Raw genomic sequence first — 20,163 nt, forward strand, 5'->3', positions numbered from 1 at the left:
CTAGTGATTCAGAGACCCTGGCTCCTTCCATCTCACAGTCCTCCACCATTTTCAGAGACCTTAGAGGCCTCTCCATCCAGCTATTGAAGAGAGTGGAGAAATTCCCTCTGTTTCTCAAAGCCTTGGCCTGGAGGTGACCTATGTTTCTTCCTGTCATCTCCCATTGGTGAGAACAGGACTCATGGCCACAGTAGGCCACAGAGGGGCTGAGCCATGCAGGTTTTTGGCCACAGCTCAGTACAGAAAGGTTGACAAAACGCCTTCTCTGCCACACCTTCTGTGCTTAGTCAAGGGTTTAATAAGCAAATTTCCTCTAACATGTCTATAACGCTTCCTACGTGGAAGGCTGAGTGAGGGTGGTATCTTTAGCATATGGAAAGTGAATTGAGGCCCTAGGGAAATTTATTTGCATTTTGACAGATGTGGGAGGAGAAATGAAGATCCTAGGGGCTTCCTGTGCTTTGCTAAGTCTGCTTTTTTTCATCACTATGATATTGATTTTAATTTGGAAAAAAAAAAAGCAAGCAAGTGCAAAAAAAGTTAAATGCATAGAAGCAGCTTTGTGGCCTGTTGTCTAATGAAACAAGACTCAGGGCTGCAGGGGCCATGGAGCCTGTGCACCCCACCATCTGATTTACTTTGGACCCAGTTCTCTGGGTTCCAGAGGAATCACTAAACCTTTGTAGAACTGACCTAGGACTCAAGCCTGCTTTGTGCTGTTTATACTTCCTTAGACTTCATAACTTTACTGGACTCTGGAAATAGTTTTGTTTTTAGCCTAAAACATAGATGTACCAAGTTCTTGTGACACTATAAGTAATCCAATAACCAAAACACAGCCCCCATCTCATTTGTTCTGAGTGCAAACATCACATTAATAAGAGCTGGGAGGGATAAAGCCTTTTGCCTGGAGACACGGGGCCTTAGAAGGAAAAATCCAGCAGTAGAGTCCCATCGACTCAGGTCTCACCCCGTTCTACCACCTGACACTTTGGGTGAGAACCATAGTTCCTTGCGCCTCAGCTGCCTTATCTATGACATGGAGCAAAATCATGCACTTTGCAGAGTTGCCACGTTGGCTGGAGATACAGGGTATGGGGGCTGCTCCCAAGGGGTGGCCGGGAGATGATTTCCACTGAGTGTGCTCCTTCCCTCTATCTTACCTCCACCTCCTGGGGAGCGATTCCTCCTCAGCCCCCTCCTCACTGCTCTGACCATCATGTGGGGGTAATTGCAGTCTCACTCCCAGACCTGGATCTCTAACTAACCCAGCTTATTTGCCCTGAACCCCATGTTTTCTTGACTTTGCGGCACCTTCTCTGGGTCTCCCTGACTCTGCTGAAACATGTGCCTAATTCCCAACTTCTTTCCCCACAGGGCGTCTCCTCCTGCCTTCTCCTTTCCTATTTCCTTTTGTCACCATTGCTCAGGTGCCTGGGTGGACCCACTTCCCTTTCCCTCTTCTCCCTCCTTCTCCAGTAGTCTCCTTCCTGCCTCCCCACATTCCTCTGCATCCTTGATGGCTCTAGTCCACCCTCCACTTCAAGGCCAGATGCATCTTCTTACAACTCTTCTGCCCTTAGTAGCCAACGGACGCTGCCTGCTGCTCACCCGGTGAGAGGCTTGCTGATGACCATCCAGCTCTGAGTGTCCTGAGGCTGAAAGAAGCCCTTACTCTGACAGCCAGCATCCTGCAGGCTCATCTCATCCTATTCCTTTAGCTCCCTCTCCTCCCCATGAGCTCACTCCAGTACAATCTGATTGAACGAAAAGTTAGCTAACTGAAGCCACAGATGTTCATGAAAAAAATCTGGCTCTGTCTTCCCTGCTCTGCTTTCCAAACTCACCCCATTCCCTCTCAGACTCCCCTTACCTAGAATACATCTTTCACTCCCCACTCTTTTATTTATTTTTTTTTTAATTTTTATCCGCCCCCCCCCTCCGACCTTCGCAGACTCTCTCACCCACCAGGTGTTGTCGGTGTGCCGACGGGGCAGCATGTGGAAAGACAGTGGTGTCCACAGAGAAGAGTGGGTACTGAGTGGGCTTTTACAAGGATGTCAGAAGTAGTATCATATTTTTATTGAAGTACGATCAACATACAGTATTGTATTAGTTTCAGGAGGACAGTATAGTGATTTAACAATTCTATATATTACTCAACGCTCCTCACAACAGGTGCCCTCCTAACTCCCCATCACCTCTTCCGCCACTCCCCACCCGCCTCCCCTCTGGCCACCAGCAGTTTGTCTGTCTTTAACAGTCCTTTTTTTTTTATTTTCCTCCTTTTGTTTGTTTGAGGTTTTTTGTCTTTGTTTCTTAAATTACATATATGAGTGAAATCATATGATATTTGTCTTTCTCTGTCTGACATATTTCGCTTAGCATTATACTCTCTACTTCCATCCATGGTGTTGCAAAGGGCAAGATTTCATTCTTTTTTATAGCTGAGTAGTAAATATTCTAGGATGTGTGTTTCTGTACTTATATACACCACATTTTCTTTATCCATTCATCTATGGATAAACACTTGGAGTGCTTACATTTCAATGCTTCAATAAACATAAGGATGCATATTAGTGAATTAGTGTTTTCATTTTCCTTGGGTAATAACTGGTAATGGAAATACTGGATCATAGGGTAGCTGTATTTTTAACCTTTTGAGGAATCTCCATGCTGTTTCCACAGTGGCTGCATCAGTTTGCATTCCCACAACAGTGCACGAGGGTTCCTTTTTTCCTACAATTTTAGAAAGATGTTAGAATTATTAAACTTCCAAAAACCTGGCTTCCTAAAGCTTTAGAATTCAGCTTATAAATTTTATTATTTTACTTAACTACTCTAGCTTTACAACTCATTAATTATATGTCCTAAATATTTTATTTTTATTTTTTTATTTTTAAAGATTTTATTTATTCATGAGAGACACAGAGAGAGAGAGAGAAAGAAAGAGAGAGAGAGAGAGAGGCAGAGACACAGGCAGAGGGAGAAGCAGGCTCCACGCAGGGAGCCCAACATGGGACTCAATCCCGGGTCTCCAGGATCACACCCTGGGCTGAAGGCGGTGCTAAACCGCTGAGCCACCGGGGCTGCCCCTAAATATTTTAAACAACATTAAACATCTAACATATTTGATAGTCTTCTTAGGCATTCCCGATGTCTGTGACAAGCAGAACTTTCCAAACATTTAAAATATTTTGTAACTCTGCTGAATGAAACTTACAATGCATGTTCAGTTTATGTACAAACGTAGACAAATCATGTTATACCTTTCAACTTATATGCAGATTCTGAAATCAAACACTTGACTATATGTTTTATAACCACTAGGCTAATCTTTTGGATTTTTAAATCCAAAATATGAAATATTATAAACCCTTAAAAAGGGGAAACACAATAATTGCTCACTAAAATCAGTGTGTTAATTTATGGACTTGTCTTACTCCAGAACTTTTTTTGTCATTCCAAACTGAAGCCTCATACCCATTAAACAATAACTCCCCAGGCCGTCTCTACGAATTTGCCAGTTTAGATATTTCATATAAGTTAAAATTGTACAATATTTGTCCTTTAGCATCTGGCTTATGTCACAGCATAATATCCTTGAGCTTTATCCACGTAAGGTGTGTCAAAATTTCGTTTTCTTTTTAAGATTGAATACTGTTCCATTGTGTGCACGTCCCACATTTTGTTCATCCATTCACCTTGGATGAACACTTGTATTGCTTCTACCTTTTGGCTATTGTTAAGAATGCTGCTATGGGTGTACAAATATCCCTTTGAAGCCTTGTTTTCATGTTCTTTCTGATAAATACCCAGAGGAATGGATCATACGGTGATTCTACTTTTAATTATTTTAGGAACTGCAATGTTGTTTCCCATAGAAGCTATACCATTTTACTTTCCTCCAAACAGTGCACAAAGGTTCAAGTTTCTCCACAACCCCCCAACACTGACCATTTTCTGGTGTGCGTGCATGCATATGTGTGTGTGTTTGTGATTTTTTTTTCTTGTAACCACATTTTTTTTCCCCCGCTGGTTCTCACACAGGCTTCCCTCGCCTCTCTCTTTGGGGACTGGCTGTTTTCCCAGGCACGGCACCTTGGCCTGAGAAAGCCGTGAGAACTGAGTGCCTTTTGAAGGAGCGCTTGGCTTCTGCAGTGGAAGAGAACCTTCATGCATGGGGAGCGTGGGAAGTTCCCCTCTTGCCAGCAAAGGAATGAACTTGTCACATGAAGGGACCAGCAGACCTGAGGAAAGGGACCGTCCTCCTGGCTGGCACTGATGGGCGCAGGGGTGGCTGAGGAGGGTGATGGACCACAGTAAGACTCACTGATAGCCAGGAAGTCGGCAGCCTGTGTGACCGAAGAATTCCTTTTGTCCTGTGTGCCGGTGAGGGCCTTGACAGAGGGATGTCGAGGTCTGCCCCTCTCAGGCAAGCCTGGCTCTCTCAGAACATTCTATCTTCCGCCAGGAGACCTGTTGAAGAGATTTTTTTTTTGAAGAGATTATTTCTCAACATTCATGTTTCCCTTGCATTGATGTTGTGAACATCCCTTCTTCTCCAAGGCCAGTAGTAGAATCCAGTTATGTTTCCAGGATCTTGCTACTTGGAATTAAATTCTTTCTTTTTTTTTTTTTTTAAGATTTTATTTATTTACTCATCAGAGACACACAGAGAAAGGCAAAGACATAGGCAGAGGGAGAAGCAGGCTCCTTGTGGGGAGCCCGATGTGGGACTCGATCCCAGGACCCCAGGATCATGACTTAAGCCAAAGGCAGACACTCAACCACTGAGCCACCTAGATGCCCCAGTTCTTTCTGAGAAACATAGGAGATGTTGCAAAGGATGAGAGCCTTGTTCTGTAGTGCTCTATAGGAGGGAATGAAGGAAGGAGCACTGAGAGCACGGGAAGAATCAAGCTGCTGCCAAAATAAATACCAGAGAAAGCCCCCAGGCTCCTGGATGGAGAGAATTTCCTTGAGCTCTCCGCCAAGACACAAGGGACAACTTAATGCATTGAAGCAAATAGTATAAAAAGCCTGCACAGGTTTCCCTTTGAATTTAAAAACTAGGTTGAATCTAGAGTAAGAAATATTTTCCTTGCCATGTAAATAACTTCTCATGGGGTTGTGTCCCCATTGCATGGAAGTGCTGTAGAACCTGCCTCCTAACCATTTAAGTGTATCCTTCCTGCCCTTTCCAGGGTGAGGGTGGAGGGCAAGCTCAAGCCTGGAGCCCCAACCCAGACACCCACTCTGACATTCACCCTTGGCCTTGCCCACACTCTCTTCTACCCGTGGCCATCCCTACCAGCCCACATACTTTCTATCTCGATTTTGCAAAATCCTTTTTCCCTGATCTCTTTTAATATAAAAGTAGAATTTGGCAAACAAGCACCTGTTGGCACAAACCTTTCGAATAACAGACTTACTTTAGACTAAAGCATACAATGGGTCTTATAGTTTGCCTTAGGCCACCATTTAAATGACTTGGATAATGAAATGGAAAACCAGATGGACTAGAATAAGCATCTTATCTGCACTGAATGGCAAAGAATGATCCTTCTTTGCCTCTCAAACAGCCGCAATCATTGTTTCCATGACCTATGAAGCTGATGCTGAAATCAGCTCTTGATTCTGCATCAGTTCATAAATTATTAGGGAAATTGGTGAGATTTTGCTTTTGCTGTCAGTCTGTTCATTTGACTTGTAACTTCTGGCCTTAACGCATCACATTAATGTGTACTTTAGTTGAGCACAGTAATAAATAAAACATTTGTTTAATTTTAGACCCAAAGATAAATCTTGGGAGCTGTTAAATACTCTTCTAACTTAATAAGGTCTCCCAGGAAAGAATTTGCCTTCAGTAAATCACAGAACTGGGTCTACAGGCCATCCAAGTAAAATTACCAATGCTCTAAACACGATTGGCTGAGTTGATACAGTTTGTTATTTTTTCCCCCTTGTCTCTACCTGTGTATTTTGTTCAGTATCTATTGAGGCTCAAGGTGCTTTAGAACAGAACAGTAAGAAACAGTGTCTGTTATTCAACCATTCACCCATCTATCCATCTATCCAGTCATTCATCATCTATTGAGTACCTACTATGTGCCAGACTCTGTGTCAGGCATTCTATTCAAGAGCAATATTTCAGTGAGGATGGTGTGGGCAAAGACATACAATAAAAGGCTTAGAGAATAGACACTAACTTGAATATTAATCCAAGAAAATTGTTTGGCGGATGTATTAGTTACCTAAAACAGGTTTAAAGGGGCACCTGGTGGCTCAGTGGTTGAGCGTCTGCCTTTGGCTTGGGTCATGACCCTGGGGTCCTGGGATCAAGTCCTGCATGAGGCTTCCTGCAGGGAGCCTGCTTCTCCCTCTGCCTGTGTCTCTTCCTTTCTCCCTGTGTCCCTCATGAATTAATACATAAAATCTTTAAAAAAAATAAAGCAGGCTTAAAACAACAAACATTTCCTATCACAGTTATGGTGGGACAAGAACCTAGACACAGCTTAAATGAACATCTTAAGCTCAACATGTCTAATACGGTTGCTGTCAAGTTGTTGGTCAGGGCTGCAGTCTCATCTGAAGGTTCAGCTGGGGCTGGTGGTGTCTGTGTCCAGATTTACTCATGTGGTTGTTGGCAGGCCTTGTTCACTCATGACATTGGCATCGCTATAGGGCTGCCTCGTGACATAAAAGCTAGTGTGAGAGCACACAAAACAAAAGCTACAGTCTTTTTATACCTTAATCTCAGAAGTGCCATTCCATCCCTTCTGCCATATTCTTTGTTAAAAGTGAGTCCAGAAGTCCAGCTCAACCTCAAGGAGATGAATTATACAGAAGTATGAATACCAGGAAGTGACATCTGGCCTTAATACATCATATTAATGTGTAGTCTAGTTGATAAATAAATAACATTAATAAATAAAACTTTTGTTTACTTTTAGACCCAGAAACAGTAAGAAACTGTTAATAAATGCTGGGATCTATCAAGTGGTATTCTAACTTCATCTTACAAATAGTATTCTCCTAGGAGAGATGATGGGCTATCAGGAGATGAGAGCCATCTCAGAGGCTAGCAACTATAGTGTGTCAGTTAGGAATTGGATTTAGCTGCTAAGTGGCTTAAACATATAAGCATTTCTTTTTCTGACATAATGAGAAATTTAGAGGCTGATAATTATGGCCTTTGCTCAGAGGCTAGGGCTTTGTGGCTCTTCTAGTTTTTGCTTATGACCCCAAGATCACTGCTGGAACTCCTGCCTTCATGTGTGCATTCCAAGTAGCAGAAAAGTGGGGGATGAGAGAAGAAGGAAAAAGAATACCAGCCCAGTCTCTTCCTCTTTCATTCCAGGAAGTGGAATTCCACTCAACAAACTCAATTCACATTTCCATGACCATCCCTATCTGTTGTAAAGCCTGGGGAATATAACCTTATGAACCATTATCTTGAAGGGCTCATTGCCTCCAGCCTTTCCACCACCTCATGGCTACAGAGACCTGGCTACCTGCTTTACCACCATGCCTGTCCTTTAAGCTGATCTTGTGCCCACCAAGCCTATCATTGCCTTTGTTAGTAGTTGCTTTTGTGTTCTAGGAGTTTGTGTGACCAGGAAGAGGGACTTCAGTCCTGCCCCCACCTGCAGGCACATGCACACTGCCCACTTTAAGCTGACAAGGAAGGCAGCATTAGACTTTTATCATTATGAATGAAGGTACAGAAGTCACAGTGCAGCCTCTTAAGTACAACTTGGGAAGCCTAATTCAGATATCGGAAACCAACTCAGGGAAGTTGATCGTGTGAAATGTACTCAAGAATGAGGTCATTCATATGTCCATTCAACAACTATCTTTTGAGTGTCTGGAGTGTGTATGGCACTGCCTGAGCCCACCAGCATGAATAAGAGAGGCAAGTGTGTGGGCAACTTTGAGAGACATGGTTCTACCCTGCTTTGCCACGGACTTAAGTCAAAGTCCTTGAATCCTGTCTGCCTCACTTGCATCTTCCCTGTAATAGTGAGTAGTTAAAAGTCAGGGTCCTAGAGCAAGATTATCTAGGTGCAAGTCCCTCCCTGCCACTCCTGCATCCCTTTGGGTGAGCTGTTGAATGTCTCTGGGTCTGTTTCTTCATTTATAAAGTGCCTGCCTTATAAAGCTGTGGGAGGATTACGTGAGAAGATGCATGTTGCTTAGCCCAGGGCTGGGGCACAGTAAAAGCTGTGTACATGTCAACTACATAGATGATAGTGCTGATGAAGATGATGGTAATGGTGACAACAATGATGATGATTGCTTCCATTTTAGAATTTGATTATACTTTCCTCACTTCTGAAGATATGCATTTTGTCTATTTTTCCTATGGGAGAGAGAACACACTACAGATGGACCGCTTTGCCTCCCTGTCTCTCAGGGTAGGGGAGGTTTCAGAACAACTCTTGATTGGTGCATATGCCCATACAATTCTATAGAAAGTAGCTCCTAACTTAGGAGCATACATTTGGTCCAAAATATTCTTTTAAAGTTGTTAACTGTCATTGTATTTTTCCAGAAATAAACAGATATAAATTGCCCGTAGGTCTGCCCACTGAAGATACATTTAACTCTTAACATGACTTGCATATAGCACTAATACAACCAACCTGAGCTCCCAGTCCTGGGAAGTAGAGGGAGGTAAAAGGATAAGAAACAGGGAAGAAGAGATTGGAGGGCAGGGATGCTGAAGCAATACTTTGAAATAGAGAAGTTTATCAATGATCACCTATACCACTGGTTCTCAACGTGGGGTCCACCTCCCCATCCATCTGCCCTTCTTTTGCTGAAGCCATGGGGAAAAGGTCAATGAAGGGACAGTGAGCTGAGAAGGCTGACCCATACCCAGTAAGAGTGCTAAGCACGTATGTATCTTTGGAGTCATTGGCTCCTTCCCAAAAAAATGCTTCTGAACTCAAATTGAGTTGTAACTGTCAACATTTAAGGGAGTTTGTAAAAAGTCACTATTAGGTAAACTGTATCAAATGGTACAATATGTGTCAGGCACGTGCTAGGTGCTGGAGATACAGAAGTGATCAAATAGGCAGAACCTGTTCTCATGTTGCTGTGTTTTTGGAAAAAAGATGTTTTGCTTCACAAAAGCCAAATCAGACCCCAGGGAGCCTGGCAGGGGATCCACTCTGGGGTCAATGCCAGAGGCTGCTCAGCTTGCTATAGCTGCTGTCTCCCCTCATCCAAATCCAGAGCTCACTGCAGTCTCAAGGCCACTTGCTGTGCATTCCAGACATGGGTGCAAATGCTGAGTACCTTTGCTGTGAGGTGAGTGTGAGTTGAGACAACTCTTTCTTCTGGAAATTAAAAAGAGCAGTCCCACTATCTCATCTTGCAATTGCTAGCATAGTTTACTATTTTCTTCTTGTGTCTAGATTTTTCCCTGCTGCGGCTCGGGACAGATCCCTAGTTCAAAGCTGGTGTGTGTTTCTGCAGGGAAGAACTTCTGGATTGGTAAGGCTGCTTAGCAGGCAAACAACTGGCCCTGCGAGTAGGCAGCTGAACAAGTCTGGGCATGTCCTGCCTTCCGTAACTGTCTTAGTTCTGGTTTCTGTTCAGTGGATGAGGAGCAGACCCACAACTTTGGAGTGAACTTGCCTTTGTGTACTGAAGTTGTGGTGGGACAGTCCCACTGAGGACCATGGAAGCTTCAGCCTGAAAATGGTCCCCACTCTAGGCTCTAGGGAGTTTTACTAATGAGGAAAATACTTACATTGTAATATTAAGTGAAATAAAGCAGTGCACACTTATGTATACAGTGTGAATACATCTATGTAAACAGACTAGAAGATTAAGGGAGAGAGCAGGAATGAGCAGAAGGAAATGCTTCAAAACATTAATAGTGCTTGGCTTTGGAAGTGGGATGAATGGTCTTTACTCCTCTCTATTGTCTAGATTATCCCCAGTGTTTATAACTTTTATAATAAAAACTGTATGAACTTTTTATATAGAAGACATACATGATTTCAAGATCTTAACACTTTCCCTGCAGTTTTAAGAACATCTGATATAAGAGTGGCAGGCACCTGGGTGGCTCAGTTGGTTAAGCATCTGCCTTCGGCTCAGGTCATGATCCTGGAATCCATCCTGTCAGGCTCCCAGCTCAGCAGTCTGCTTCTCCCTCTCTTGCTGCCACTCATCCTGCTTGTTCTCTCTCTCTCTCTTTCTCTCAAATAAATAAATAAAATCTTAAAAAAAAAAAAAAGAAAAAGAACATCTGATAAAAGAAACCCCGGTTACACTGCTCAGCAGATGCTATCTTGATTAATATGTATTCTTTCACCATTAACCAGATGAATGTTAAACAGAAGCTGGTGGGAGCTGTTGTTAGTTCAGTAATCAGTGGATGAAATCACCTATGAAATGAAAACAAAGCAAAAACAATATAAAAACAAAAATTAACATTACACGAACTACATCAGAAGAGGACTATCCTCCTTGGGGCAGGTTAAGAAGCCTCCTAGGTAAAATGAAAGTATTTTACAATCATTTTTCAAACACAAACTGAGCAGAAAGATACACAGTCTTCAATGGTGTTTTCCTTTACTGTTTTGCAGATCTGTCTAGAAACTCCAGTGTCCAGGGAGACAGCTCAAGGATGACCATCTTGCTTGAACTTGGCAAGCTCCTTGTTGCAATTTCTAACATGGAATTGTGAAATCATCCTGTTGGAAACTGTGAGTGCCTTGATCAATTTTTTTTAAATCGTCATATTTTAAAATATTTATGTTTGTTGTAGACAATAGTATTCTCTCTCTCCTTCCTTCCTTCCTTCCTTCCTTCCTTCCTTCCTTCCTTCCTTCCTTCCTTTCTCTCTCTCTCTCTCTTTCTTTCTTTCTTTCTTTCTTCCTTCCTTCTCTCTCTTTCTCTCTCTCTCTTTCTTTCTTTCTTCCTTTTTTCTAGTACACTGCTGTTCATTCAGTCATCCAGTGACAAACATTTTGGTCACCTGTAGGAGTGTGCATGTGGGTATGGCAGGATTTTTCCATCAAGACCTTTCAGTCTTGTGGGAGGGGTAAAGGATTATACTAAAATATGAAAGCAAAACAGGGAGCAGTTGGCCGCCTCACTCCTGTGCACACCCTGTCCTTTCCCTGGCTCAGTTCCTCTCTGTGCCAATAATATCTTCCATATATGTAGGATTATGCCTTTCCATTGGGAACATGGACCCATTCTTTCCTCATGTCACAGATCAGATGCTATGGAAGGGCATTGATGGCTCATCCTGGACCCATACTGTGGCAGACACTGCTACTTGCCAACTGAGATCCCTTTTCCCTTTCTTGCTTAATTCAAAAACACATTCTATTTCAGGTGACAAAGAGTCCAGTGGAAAGACTACATTTCTGAGACTAGATTGTAGCTAGGAGAGGCCCGTGTGACTTAGTTCTACGTGTGGAATTCTTATGTAAGATTTTCAGTGAGAATTCATAGTGGTGGGGCTGGGAGTGGTGTTATGCACTTTCCCCATCTTCCATCACTTCTTCCTACTGTTCATCTGGAGAATGTGGACTTGCTGGCTGGAGTTCCAGCAGCCATCTTGGACCCAGAAGTCACGTGGAGGTTGAAAGCCATTCTCCATGGTTAATCAGAAAGATAGGTGTCCACATGCCTAGTGAACTTTGGGGCTGCCACTTCAGCCTGTGGTCCCTGTGCCAGACTCCTTTTACCTGAGACAGAAACAAAGTCCCAACTTAAGCCATTGTTACTTTTTTCAGAAACATGCACCCAGACCAAATCCTAGTTGATGTACTTGCCCAACTGTGTGACAGGTGGTGAGGCACACTAGAATGATAGAACTGCCAGTACCACATGAAAGGGGAAGGGGAGGGTCCACCAGGAAAGGGGGCTGTTAGGTAAAGTGACAGCATATCTACTCCAAAGTGCTTCCACTTGCTGAGTGCTTACTAAAGGCCCAACCAACCCTCTGCTAAGCACTCCACCTGCATCATTATTGAATCCACACCAACATGGTGTGACAAGACTCTCTTATGACCACAGTTATTCTCAGTTTACAAATGAGGGAACAGAAGCCCAGAATGGTCACTTTCTCAATACCACTTAGTTGGGAGGTAGGTTCCAATCTGGGTCTGTTGGACCAAGACACAAACCTTTGAACCCTACACAGACCCCAAGAAGCTGTGTATATGTGGAAGCTGAAGAGTGGGTTAATCAGATCTGTGGCTTTGTCTCATCACAAAAGTGAAAGAAGCAGTTCAGAGAAGGGAGTGGTACATGGCAAGTTGGAGGCAGGAAGACATGGGCAGACCCTGCCATTCCATTGCTCCTGCAGTGTGGGTGGGCAGTGCCTCTGGGTAAGGTTGGGGTGAGGGAGCCTCAGGCCAAAATGCCTTCCATGTCAGTTCTCCCAAGCCTTCACTGGGGTCGATCCCTATTATATATGAGATTTAACTTGGAAGTTTCCATAAAGAGCCATTCTAAATTAAATGAACTTTCTTAAGTTCATGTTTGATTAACAACATTAATGACCCATCCGTGGCCATTAGGAAGTGTGCTCATATTTTTTCAATACAGTTCAAATTTTCCGATTGACTATCAATTGGAGAAGGACAAACATCATATGGTCTCATTCATTTGGGGAATATAAAAAATAGTGAAAGGGAATAGAGGGGAAGGGAGAAGAAATGGGTGGAAAATATCAGAAAGGGAGACAGAACATGAGAGACTCCTAACTCTGGGAAACGAACTAGGGGTGGTGGAAGGGGAGGAGGGTGGGGGGTGGGGGTGACTGGGTGGTGGGCACTGAGGGGGGCACTTGACGGGATGAGCACTGGGTGTTATTCTGTTTGTTGGCAAACTGAAAACCAATAAAAAATAAATTTATTATTTTAAAAAATACAGTTAAAATTTTCGATTATGAGCTTTTTCAAAGGGAAAACTCAGATTGCTTGAGGCATATGTGTCCATGAAGTGAAAATTGAGAAGCTAATACTACTGCTAAAAAAAAAAAAAAAAATCACTGGGCTCCAAATCAAGACGTATAGCAGCAGAATAGGCTCCCCCGATCTCTTGGCAGTTTTCAGCAGACCAAAGAATTATTTGGACATTAAGAGTTTTGTTTGGTTTTTGTTTTTCCAGTTATCAAGCCTAAGAAACTTCCCAGTTACACCAAACCATGCAAAAATGATGAAGACTATCATCCTCCATTGTTTACAATGGAAAGAAGCCATTCATAAGTTCTTCTTATTAGCCAAGAATGGGAAATTTGATAGCCTTGACTCCTAATAATTTTGCTTTATGTTTTTCTTGTTAACATTTCAATGTAGTCTGTCTTCACCAAACCAGAAACAGCTGATGCAGACAATAACTCAGAACATTATTAACGGGTTTGCCAGGACTAAATAATATCATGGGAAGTTGAACACTTACTCATGGATGACGCACTCTTTACAAGCACTCATCTAACCCCAGGCTATAATGCTTTCTCCATTTGAGCACCAATTCTCTTGGTTTTCCTCCAACCTCACTGGCCAAGGATGCTCAGATCCCTTCCTGTGTTTATATGTTCTCTCTCCCTCTCTATCTCTCAGCCAGAGCATATCTTTAACTCCATCTCTAGAACATTAACTTTCAAATCTGCCTCCAGTGTTGACATTTTCCCAGAATTCCAGGCCTACTCGACATCTCCACATGGCTGCCTGATATGCACATCCAAATAAAGGTGACCAAAACAGAACCCATGATTTTATCCTCCCCTAGACTGCCTCCTTTTGCACCACACAGTTGGTCAAACTAAAAATCTGAGGGTTATGCTTGATTAATATCTCTCTCTCTCTCACTACCCCCAAGCCCAAACCATTCATCAGCATTACGTCTCAAACCTTTTTCTAGTAGGTCCCCACCTCTCCATCCCTGCTGTCATCATCAGACTGCTGTCATCATCAGACCAGACCCAAAGGGACACACTGGACTTCAGTTTCCACCTGGTCTTACATGAGTGATTTACACTTAGCAGTAAGAGTTAGTCTTAGAAAATTCAAATCAGACCATGTCATTCTCCTGTTTAAAACCATCAGTGTAGGGCACCCAGGTGGCTCAGTGGTTGAGGATCTGTGTTTAGCTTGGGCTGTGATCCTGGAGTCCTGGGATTGAGTCCCGCATCAGGTTTCCCACAGGCAGCCTGCTTCTCCCTCTGCCTATGTCTCTGCTTCTGTGTTTCTCATGAATAAATAAATAAATAATAAATAAATAAATAAATAAAATCTTTAAAAAATAAAAAAAAATAATAAAACTTTCAGTGCCTCCTCATTGCACTTAGCATAACATCTGAGCTCCTTTCCTGCCCCCTCCCTGGCCCATCTTCTCTTCCTGTTGCTGACCAAGCATCAGCCATGCTGGCCTCTTTTGTGTCCTGCGGCACCTCAGACTCCTTTTGGTTTGGGGGGCCTGGGCATTAGCTGATTCTTCATCCCAGAATGCTGCTGGCTGGCTCCTAGCTGTCATACAATTCTTCTCTTCAATGACATCTCTTCAGAGTGACCTATCTAGATGGCCTGCTCGTCTCAAGTAGTTTTCTCTTTCCCATGCTAATTTTTCACAGTTCATGTCACTAGCTTGTATTTTTCTTGTGCCCTTATTTTCTGTCTTTTTGCATTAGAACATAAGCTTCATGAGAATAGGGCCCTTTCATGTGTCTTTCCCTGTCAGGCCCCAGGGCCTTCCTCAGTGCTTAGCATTTGGAAGGCATTCTTTAAATGTTTGTTGGATGGTTGAGTTCCAAACTTCTTGCATTTTGCTCCATGCAGTCTGCTATCTTCTCTCTTAGAGTCTTTTTGTTAAGTGATGTTTTGTAATCCTGCAGCTCATTCAGAGTCACTGAGTTTCATAAGATGCTGCATATTTAGTATTTGATTCATTCATTTAAAATTCTAGATGTTTGGTTTTTTTAAGATTTTATTTATTTATGAGACACAGAGAGAGAGAGAGAGAGAGAGGCAGAGACACAGGAAGAGGGAGAAGCAGGCTCCCTGTGGGGATCCCCATGTGGGACTTGATCCCGGACTCCAGGATCACGCCCTGAGCCAAAGGCAGACACTCAATCTCTGAGCCACCCAGGTGTCCCTAAAATTCTAGACTTTTGATTATATCCCATGACTCAAATATTGTATTGAAAGGAAAACTTTCAAATAATGAACCACACATACCTGGCATTTTACCAAGTCAACGCATTTATGAATAATAGATACTTAGAAATCATCCTGATTATGTAAGCATTTAACATTTATTAACTTTTAATTCTCACGTAGCTCTGTGAAGTTGGAACTGTTTTTGCCTCCATGTGCAAATGGGCTGAGTGTATTAGTTTTCTAATGCTAAGTGAGTGCCTTGAATGGCTCCCCTTTATTAGTTCATAGTTCTGTTGGTCAGAAGTCTGAGTTCTCTGGGTTCTACACACATTTCACCCATTGAAATGACGGTGTCATCAGGGCTGAGCTCTTATCTGAAGCCTTTCAGTGAAAATCCACTTCAATGCTCATCTGAGTTGTTGGCAGAGTCCAGTTCCTTGTGGCTGTAGAGCTGAGGTCCCTGTTTCTTTGCTGGATCTCAGCTCAGAAAGACTGCCCTCAGCCTGGGCATTCTTGTGCTTTGAGTCTCTGACTTCTGCTTGCAGCCAAGAAAAATATCTCTGCTTTTAAAGGGCTTACCTAACGGCTCCTGGGTAGCTCAGTTGGTTAAGCATCTGACTTTGGCTCAGGTCATGATCTCAGGGTCCTGGGATTGAGCCCCATGTTGAGCAGGGAACCTGCTGCTTTTGCTCCCCTCGCTTATTCTCTTTTTCTCTCTCTCTGTCAAATAAATAAAATCTTTAAAAATAAAAATAAAAAAGCTTACCTGACAAGGTCAGGCCCACCTTTATCTTATGGTCAATGGATGTGACCTTAATTACATCCCTTCCAGAAGATCTCTTCCCAGAAGTACTTAATGTTGGACTAAATAACCAGGAATAAGAATATCATTACTCTGCAAAAATGAGTTGCCCAAACTGCAATCCATGCTCACAAATGATTTTAATTAGAAAAAGTTCTAGAAATGCCATATCAAGTGTTTAGTTTTTCCTTTTTTTTTTCTTTTTTACCACCTGGCAGTGACAGGAACAGCACTGAGATTGTCAGTTTAAGTCTAAGATGGTGCTTTTTAGGGGTAAAAGATGAGGTGCCAGGACTGACCTTGAGCAGTTGTATGATACAGCTCCTGGCTCTGTTCTCCTGTCGTGGTGTTGGCAGAAGCACATCTTGTTCCAAGTGAATGAATCAGACACATGAGAATATGATTTATTTGAGTTGATGTTTCCAAGAGATGAGTGTCTGTGTCTGAGGAGGACAGCCACTACTCCATACATCTGCCTGAACTTTGCCTCCTTGGAAAGGCCCTGGGTGCCCATACTCCCTGCGGTATAGATCAGAAGTCAGAGCTCCAGTTCCCCATGGCCAGAGTTTCTAGCTGGCATTCAGAAATAGCCCTCTGCACTACATGTAGGCTGCTCTTTCTTAGAAAGCTGGTGCCCACAAGGTTGTTGGTCCATGCCATCAGCCATGATATCCTCAGTTCTGAGGTTCCTTCATATTTTAATTCACAAGAGAAATAGATGCAAACTTGAGAATCTGGATTCTTTTTGCACCTATTATTTACTAATTTGTCAGATGTCACCTCAAGCCATGGTGTGAATCATTGCCAACCATAAGGTTGAAAGTGGAGTATGCTTTTGTTGAGATTATTTGGTCCAACCAATTCCAACCCCAACATGCCTGAATACCTGAGGAGTCCAGAATTAGCACAAACAATCTTTGTGTACAAACCATTACATTGTGTGTATTTTATTGTTCTTAAGAATCATGTGTGGCTTTTATCAGACCCCCAAAGTGGTCTTTGTGCACCCAAAGTTAAGAACAATTGGTCTAATCTAACCCTTTTCAAATGCAGAACTAAGTACCTTCTTGAGGATCCTGAATAAGAGACCAGTTAGTCACTGTATGAAAAATTCAAGGGACAAGGACATTCAGGATGTTTGGTGATGGATGGATGCAGCGGTAGGGTGGCTTGTCCCAGCTTGAAAGAGCTAATTTGTGCCTTTCTTCCCAACTAACTTTCAGTCACATCATGTTGGTAGCTTGAAATTAGCACTAGAGGGAGAGTTTATATCAGAGAAGTCAATAAACACTACAAATCAGGGCTTGTTGTATTCATTTATATTTGGAAAGCCTATTAGCACACTGTTAGGTGGACATGGAGGAAGATGGAGGGGATGACAGACAGGAAAGCCCAGGGCTCCTATTTCTATGACTGGAAGCATGAAGGTGCTGGCAGTGCCTATGGGGCCTTGCAGAATGACTATGACAACTGCTTGTGTCAGCCTAGGAGAATGGCCCTGTGGGCTAGGATGTGGGGTCTTTTTTTTTTTTTAATTGAAGTTTGATTTGCCAACATAGAGTATACACCCAGTGCTCATCCCATCAAGTGCCCTCCTTAGTGCTCGCCACCCAGTTACCCCATCCCCCCACCCACCTCCCCTTCCACAACCTTTTGTTCATTTCCCAGAGTTAGGAGTCCCTTAGGTTTGTCTCCCATTCTAATTTTTCCCACTCAGTTCCCCTCCTTTCCCTTATAATCCCTTTCACTATTTCTTATATTTCCCGTATGAGTAAAGCAATATGATGATTGTCCTTCTCTGATTGACTTACTTCACTCAGCATAATACCTTCCAGTTCCATCCATATGGAAGCAAATGGTGGGTATTCGTCCTTTCTAATGGCTGAGTTATATATATATATATATATATATATATATATATATATATATATGCCATATCTTCTTTATCTATTCATCTGTCAAAGGACATTGAGGCTCCTTCCACAGTCTGGCTTTTGTGGACATTGCTGCTATAAACATTGGGGTGCAGGTGTCCCGGCATTTCACTACATCTACATCTTTGGGGTAAATACCCCAGTAGTGCAATTGCTGGGTCGTAAGGTAGCTCTATTTTTAACTCTTTGAGGAACCGCCACACTGTTTTCCAGAATGACTGTACCAGTTTGCATTCCCACCAACAGGGCAAGAGGGCTCCCCTTTCTGGATGTGGAGTCTTTTAATGAGACATAGAAGGGGAAATCTGGACAAGGAATCTTGGCAAATAGCCCAGAGCAAAGGCAAAAGGGAGGAGAGAAAAGAATGGCCCGGAAGGAGGATGATTAGCAAACTGGAGGCATTAGGATATAACATTTGGCTCACTGAGCATAATGACATGTCATAAATCCCTTAAAGAGGGGAAGATAGGAGTGAGGGACAATTATGTGCTTCAGCCCACAACCAGCATCCAAATCTTAAGACTAATAGGGTGAGGGCATCAAGTCTCAGTAGCTATCGGTAAATTAACACCTCAAGGATTCTTTAATTTGGGGCCTTATGAAGATGATAAAAGAACTTATTGGGAAAAACCAAAACTAGACTCTAAAATTTCTACCTCATATAGAGGAGACACCAAGCTATAAAAACTATACATGGAGAATTGAACAAATGGGGGAAACATACCATGTTCATAGACTGGAAGACTCAACATAGAAAGGATGCTAATTCTTCCCAAATTGATGTATATTATCAATGGGTTTCTTGCAATTCCGTTTAAAATCCCAACAGGATAGTTTGTGGATACAGAGGGCTTGATTCTAAAATTTATATAGAAAGAAACCAGAATGGCTAAAGAAATTTTGAGAAAGAAGAATAAAGGTGGAGGAATTGCACTACCTGACTTTAAGACTTACTGCATAGCTACAGTAACCAAGACTGTGTGGTATTGGAGAAGGGATGAATACATAGATCAACAGAACAGAACAGAAAGTCCAAATACAGAGACACACAAAGAAGGCCAACTGATACTCTACAAACTTTCAAAAGCAATTCAGTGGAGGAAAGATAGTGTTTTAACCAAGGGTGTTGGAATAATTGGACATCGGGCCAAAAAAAAAAAAAGAAGAACTTTGATCAGGAAACTTGATCTAAACTGTGTACCTTGTTAAAAAAAAAAAAAAAAAAAACAACTTAAAATTGGTCATAGATCTAAATATAAAATGTAGAACACTAAAACTTTTAGAGGAAAACAAGAAAAAAATATTCAATACCCAGACCTAGCATTAGGCAAAATTTTTTTAGATATGAGACCAAAAGCATAATCCACAAAAGAAAGAAATTAATCAATTGGACTTCATTAAAATGAAGACTTTTGCTCTGTAAAAGATACTATTGAAGAGGATGAAAAGACAAACCACAGACTGGAGAAAATATTTGCAAATCATATATCTGATTTTAAAAATTACATCCATGGGGCGTCTGTATGGCTCAGTCCACTAAGCATCTGACTCTTGATTTCAGCTCAGGTCATGATCTCAGGGTTGTGAGATTGAGCCCTGCATCAGGCTCCGTACTCAGTGGGGAATCTACTTCTCTTCCTCTTTCTCCCTCTCTCTCTCTCCCTCTTCCCTCTACCCCTCCCCTGCTCACACATTTTCTCTCCCTAAAATAAATAAGTCTTTAAAACAAATAAAACTTGCATCCAAATGTATAACAGAAGGTATAACCTCAACAGTAAGGAAATAAGCAATTCAATTAAAAAGGAGGCAAGTATTTGGACAGACATATCACCAAAAAAGACACACAGTTGGCAAATGAGCACATGAAAAGATGCACAACATCATTTGTCATTACAGAGATGCAGATTAAAGCCCTGAGGAGATCCCATTACACACCCATTAGAATAGCTAATACAAAAAAAATGTCTGGCAGTGTCAGCTCAGTCAGTTAAGCGTTGGACTCTTCATTTTGGCTCAGTTCAGGATCTCAGGATCATGAGATCCAGCCCTGAGACAGGCTGCTCACTCAGGGCAGAGCCTGCTTAAGATTCTCTCTCTCGCTCTCCGTTTGCCCCATCCTCCCTCCTTAAAAAATACTGACAATAGCTGTGCTGACAAGGGTGAGAAGCACTGGTCTCTCAGGCATGCATTGGTGGAAATGCAAAATGGATGGTCCAGCTACTCTGGGAGACAATTCAGCAGTTTCTTATAAAGATATACATACAGTTAACCGTATGAACCAGCAATCCCA

At 42.4% G+C, this 20,163-nt stretch overlaps 1 long non-coding RNA gene across 1 annotated transcript in view; it reads left to right on the top strand.

Annotated features, from left to right (window-relative positions):
- Window positions 1–10,608: 10,608 nt before the first annotated feature.
- The window catches only part of LOC121491974, a 79,075-nt gene continuing 69,520 nt past the window's right edge, over window positions 10,609–20,163 (top strand). Inside the window, exon 1 of the long non-coding RNA XR_005988087.1 lies at window positions 10,609–10,727. This is a non-coding gene — a long non-coding RNA (uncharacterized LOC121491974). The remainder of the gene's footprint in view (window positions 10,728–20,163) is intronic.

This window comes from Vulpes lagopus, chromosome 5, assembly GCF_018345385.1.
Source record: "Vulpes lagopus strain Blue_001 chromosome 5, ASM1834538v1, whole genome shotgun sequence".
In the NCBI taxonomy this organism is placed as follows: domain Eukaryota; kingdom Metazoa; phylum Chordata; class Mammalia; order Carnivora; family Canidae; genus Vulpes; species Vulpes lagopus.